We start from the raw sequence: 6,897 nt of genomic DNA, 5'->3' as shown, positions 1-6,897 counted from the left end.
AAAATGAAGGCCCGGCCCTATGGGGTCCTGGGCCCTCATCAAACCCTGTACACTCAAGACACTGCCCCGCTGCCATCTAGATCTCCATATATGGATCTGACCTGTTCTGACATCCCAGTTGATCTGACCTCATCAAACCTTTATACACTCAAGACAGCTCCATGGCCATGCAGTACAGAATTCATTCCATTGATCTGACCATGTTATGCTATGTTATGTTAGCCTATATTCAATTCTGGACAGATTTGTTTGGATATTTTTTTTTGAATACTGGCCACTCTATCAAAATTGATCTTTTATTTTATTATTATATTTCTTTAATAATTCCATGAATTTTATTTTAAATCTCACTGGTAAATTCCATACACATGACACATATATAGTCCTTGTATTTTAATCATGTATAATCTTTCTTATTGTATTTAATAAAGGGAAATGTCACAATGAGTTAGATGCATAAACTAAAGAAACTAAACACAACAACAGTTACGCATTTGTAATTAAATTGGCTATTTGATTTAGCCTGTGCAGCGTGGGTAGAAGATGATGCACCATCAGAGTGTTTTAATGCCAAGTCATGGCTATTTTTCAGACAGCCTCACCCACCCAGTGCCAGACACTATCCATCACCTTCTGCTTGACTATAGGCCTATCAATTCTTTCCTGCTCTAACGCAAGGTTAACTTATAGCATATGCCCCCAATAATGTTCAGAAATCGCCCCTAGAAATAACAAATTGTGAAGAACGGCATACGGTCTACAAGCTCATAATGTGTCTTATGTGCCGAGATTGTAGATATATAGCCTATGCTATTTTCACTTATAATCAAAGTAGTTTCCCCTTCCTTGAAATGTATGGAGTCAACAGTAGCCGCTACAATATTTGTACAATATTTTGTCTTTGAAAATTGAAATAGTAGTGAAAGTCATAAGTATCCAAAAATACAAATACTTAAGTACAGATAACTCAACAAAATGTGTAGTAGTAGCCTATTAATGTGCTCGAATATGTTCTGGTTTTATGTCACTTACATCTTTTCGGAAATGTTGGCATGTTGATTTGTCGTTAATTGGGTTTTTGAGGACGACGAAAATGGACATTATATCAAATAAAAATGTATCCACTTGTGAGTAGGACAATTACCGGTCCTCTTGACCAACTACGCCCTCTGCTGTTCTGCAACACTTATTACTGCCCACAAATGCAATAGGCCTACTAGTAACTATGGTTCTATTCATTCATTCATTCATTCATCCATCCATCCATCCATCCATCCATCCATTCATCCATTCATTCATTCATTCATTCATTCATTCACTCACGGTCACATGCATGTGATATTTAGGGTCTATAATTAATGTCCACACAACTTTTAAACTAAAATAGTAGGCTATAAATCAGATTTCTGGAACACTTAAAGCTCTTTGTGCAACTTTTGTTTAGTGAATAAAATATGAATTTGTTCATACTGTATCACAATCACAATCAGCTTTAATGTCACATGTAAAAAAGTGGGTGAAATTTCGTGCATAGTTCCTGTCGTATCATGGAATCATGGGGGGGGGGGGGGGGGATCAAAACAAGAATATAAGATGGGGGCAATCAGTAAGAAAAATCACACCCATGTGAACTGAGCGGTGCAGGCTGCTCAACAACACCGCTGGCTGGCTGCAGTTATAGGCTAGTCATAGTGCTCAGTGTGAATGACCCTTTTAGGCTGCTTTACAATGCCACTTTAAGTCACCCAGCGCCGGTATTGTACCCACAAACAGACCCCAAACAGACCCGCTTGTATTGCATATAGTACTTTTCTTATTGCTGCATCCCTTGGCCCCTCTTATTGCTGCTTGCAGCTATATATTTTTTTACAAATGTCTTCACATACAATAGTGACACTTGTGTTCCGCATTAAGGCACATGTGTAAACAAGTTCCATAGCTTTTGGCCAAACGGCATGAGTTATGCCTGTTCAAAGTGCTCGTTGTCGCTGCTTGCAGCTATATTTATTTTATACATTTTCATGAACAAACTTCTCTTCAACTGGGATTTCAGTTAATGGTCTATATATTGTGTGTAGAACGTTTTACACAAACTGCTCAAAATCCAGGCAGAAAATCTGTTTTTTTTAACTGCTCAAAATAGCAGAAAATCTGAGGGTGGAGCTTACTGGTCAAAGTAAGTGACAGATGTGTTCCCCGTGAGTCAAGGACTGAGTCATGTGGAAACAAGTGCCATGGCTTTCGGCCAAACGAGGCATGAGTTATGCCTGTTCAAAGGTTTCATTTTCAAACGATTGCTATAGCGCCCCCCCCTGTATCAGCATTATTTGGCATGACCCTCTACCATAGTTTAAAGTTTCATAAACATGTGACTCTACATGTAGCCTACTCTCCATGTATGTATTAGGTATAGTATCCCAGTATAATCATAATACCTGATGATCATGAAAAATCACGGCACTCCATCTTTAAGTCCTTTTCCTCATTACACTATGTAGGCTAGCTTCCTGTACTTGGCTCTCTTGGGCCCATGCATCATGAACTTCAACACAAATGTCATGTTAAAATGATGTTGCTTCAGTTGTTGACTGTAGCTCCTACTCTGTGTCCAACATGGTTTTTATCAGCTTAAAATTGGTCGATAATCATCCCAATATGGATGGATGGAAAGGCATTCATTGAATATGCATAAACTCCAACAGCGCTCGAGTCGACAGTCAAGGCTTGGAAGCTAATTTTATAAATGAACAATAAATAAGCAGTCGTACTGCCAAATGGCAACGCGCCACAATAAACCAAATCATGTCCTTGTCAAAATACAGGGGTGTAAACTAAAGTAACTAAGTACATATTATACTTTACTTCTACTCCACTACACCTCAGAGGCATACTTTTTACTCCACTACAATTATTTGCCAGCTTTAGTTACTAGTTACATACAGATTTATACTGCTAATACAACACGCCCTATTTTATACTATACCATATTAGAGTATACTGTATGTAAATATTTTTATTCAAGTCATATTTTGAATACAAGCCGTTCACAATATTTAGATTGTGGTAAATCAGAGTACATCTTCCACCACCGATAAAATAAAAAAAACACAGGACAACTACAGTCAATAAAAATAATTTATTTACAATGGCATGAGTCATAAATTAGTAATAAGCGTTGGCAAGGAAAAGCGACATTTTGCATAAGTTGTGAATGTTTTGAACGTTTTTGCATAATACAATGCCCACGTATACACACCCTGGACGCACTGGTTATCACCCGTGGTGAAACCTGTCAAATACATTGTTGCTGTCGGGTAGAAACCATCTCCACAGTTTCACTTTTTATGTTTGTTTTACGCAAATTAATGCCCTACTTTGCCGTACAACAGTGCCGCACAAAAGTAGCAAGAAAAGCCGATCTACAAGCTTGTAAATCGACTATTTTTGAAAGTTTTTTGAAAGTGAAAGTGGTTAAGTCTGTATCTGTGGATTTTATAAATACCGGTATGTATTATTTATACTATTTATAATTATATAAAGTATTAACAGGAGCTTGACAAGTACTAACTACATTGAACAAAGGTGTTTTCTTTCTTCTATTTTCATGAAAAGTAACGGTTGTGGACATTCCGTACAAGGTTTCCACCCGACAGTGACAATATGAACAAATACAAATAAATACATCTGGAACCGACACTGAGCTGTTTCTCTCTGAAACAACACTTTGCTTCTGAATTAAACATATTGCTGTGGTTAACCATTGTACTGATTTACAAACACCTGCTTTTGAGGAAAATATCAAACAAAATATTGTACAAATTATAATACAACCCACTGGCCTAAAACAAAGTGATGGGTGACGGTCACTCACCATGGCCTGCTGTAGTTCCAGTTTGTCACACTGCATTAGTACTCGGGAAAACTACTTTTCGCACAGTTAAAAGCTCATGTACAACAGTACAGCACCAACTATACTGTACACATATAACTATTTGCACTTACATTGTATTGTCGTAACATTGTATAGTACTGTTAAGTACATTTATTAACAAAGTCTCCATTAAGTAGGCCTACTCAAACTGTATCTCTGTGTACATTCTCGTATATGGTACCACAATGGAATAAAGCCATCATAAAATTAACTGCCATCAAATAATGAATGGACTCTTAAGGTGTGTACTAAAAGCCTAATAGGACCAATATATTTCATACTAATGTATACAATATACAACTGTAAACCTCACAGTAATAAACCACTCACACACAAACATGTCTAAGGCATTATGCTAGGTCTTCAGCATCTTAAGGTACCTGTGTACACAATCTATAAGTTAAGAAATAAAATCAATATGTGTATATATATGAATTTAAATATCAGCTAGTGATGAAATTATTCACTTTTCTAAAGAAATGTTAAAATAGTTTTGAATGACTTTACAGTACATAAAAGGCTTTGATTGCCCTGATCCTTGCTGAAAGGCTGTTTAAACATTCAGAAGCAGTTCCATGGCTTACGTTTTGTTATAGTAAAGGTTTTCTCATGACATCTTTGGATTTTAAGTCATTCACATCCAGTGGGAGAAAGCTATAACTGCCTTCAAAAGTATCTCAAAAGGCGACCTGAGATATCGTTAAGAGAAAGTTAAAGAAATCGAAAAGGTTACGCGTCATGAAAATAAAACAAGATCCGACATCATTTAAAATTCTCTGGGAAATGATCGTCATAAAACTGGCAAAATTGAGCTACTTTTTTGTTAACTCCATATCAATTGTATTTCTTTGTAGTCAAAGTTTAACATTTTCACATTATTCTTCAAATAATGTGCCTATATGACATACATCGTATTAATATTTCTGTGCCTCCAGACCAGCAGAGGGAGCCATGAAACGTAGACATTTCAGCAGGCGCTGTAAGCAGCACGCGTTATGAATATACACAACATAACATCTCATCACAAACTCTGACATTCACTCTGTACTGTACTGTGTTTTCCCATCAGTCCACTGAAACCCTAAGACAGGGGTCGGCAACTGAGATTGTCCTCGGGCCAATATTATTCCCAGACATTCCATCGCGGGCCGGCCGTCTGGCGCGTGCGCGCGCGAAACATTTCGGGTCTAATTCGGGTCTAATTCGGGTCTATTTGACCAATATAAATCAACTTTTTTCTTTTTTTTTTGTTGGAAAAATATGGTGCTGACACGACGTTATGCTGCTTTCACACGGGCAGACGCAAAGCTACACTAGTACACCTAGTCACAGAACAGTGTCGTCGTTAAGCAGCAGGAGGATCCCACTGGCAGCACCTGTCCGTTTATCATTAGCACAACCACGAACGTCCAACACATATACAATGAATTACTCACCTAATGCTGCCTGCAGGTTCCATGTTTAATTCCAGCGGTGTGTAACCTACATTGTCTAAGTGACAGTTTTCATATTGTAAATATGGTCGCTAACGTGGGACTTTAAAAAAAAAAAAAAATTCTCAAAATTATCTCACGGGCCAGATATTATTTCTGGGGGGCCAATTTTGGCCCGCGGGCCGCCTGTTGCCGACCCCTGCCCTAAGAGGAAAACTTCACCCAAAAGTACTTCTATCAATTACGGTACTCGCCCCATGAAGCCTTGAACTCATGGAGATTTTCTTTTTGCTTTTGTCGCATTACTGAGCCAATCAGACGAAAATGAAAGCCTGGGTATCGAGGCTACTGAGCCAGTAATCCATGACTAATCGAAGTGAATAGGAGATCAAACCCCACAAGAGCAAAACTGAGCAAGAGCAAAAACCTGAATCATCAGTAGGCTCATCTCACACTGTCAGACTTTGTTTTAGAGTTTATATTACTCTTTTATATAGTTTTACATTAGTGTCCTTCCTCAGCAGTGTCAGCAAATATTGAATAATTGGCTAAGGAATGCGGCAGAAACATAAAACTATTTGTGTGAAACATACCTTCAAGCCCCATTTACATATGCTCGTACATCAGTGTTGAGCGTTGAAAATCACAGATACACAACGCAGCGCAGAAGTACAGCTTGTATGTGACAGGGACTTGAAAAATTGGGAATTGACATAACGACTGTATTGGGAGAAAAACGGGAGGGGGAAACAGATCTATGAGCGCTTTGTTAGTATGTTCTTTTTGGCAAGCGACACCATCGTACAATGAATTATAAATTCGGCTTTAGTGAGCTGCTCCAAAGCGATAATGTGAAAGGGTCTGCAACACCAGACGTGAGAAAGGACAAACATTTATATTATAAATCTATCTATGTACAATCTATAAACATTCACCTCCATGATTTTACACCACCTAAAGCACACTGGAAATACAGACCTCCTTCCGTGGGTTGTACAAAGACTGTTTCATTATTATGTAGTTATTTTAATTCCAAAATTATAAATACTTTCGTACAGGACCAGCCAGGCTTTGAAATAGATATAAAACTAAAGTTGAGAATTTTGTATTTTGCTCTCAACCGCTTGCATGGGTGACATTGTTTGTTTCAGGCTTGCACGCACGCACGCACGCACGCACGCACGCACGCACGCACGTGCATGTTGAGAGAAAGTGTAGTCTCTGTGTGAATTCAATCACACAAAGTGATTGTGTGTGTGTGTGCACCGTGTGTGCGTGTGTGCGTGCGTGCGTGCGTAAGTAAGTAAATGGGAACGGATGATGGTATTGGCTGTTCTTTGTTTCTGTCAGTATATATCTCTCTCTCTCACACACACACACACACACACACACACACACACACACACACACACACACACACACACACACACACACACACACACACACACACACACACACACACACACACACACACACACACACACACACACACACACACACACACACACACACACACACACACACACACACACA

The sequence above is a fragment of the Electrona antarctica genome (genome assembly GCF_951216825.1).
Source record: "Electrona antarctica genome assembly, chromosome: 19".
NCBI lineage: Eukaryota > Metazoa > Chordata > Actinopteri > Myctophiformes > Myctophidae > Electrona > Electrona antarctica.
This window is presented reverse-complemented; position numbering follows the sequence as displayed.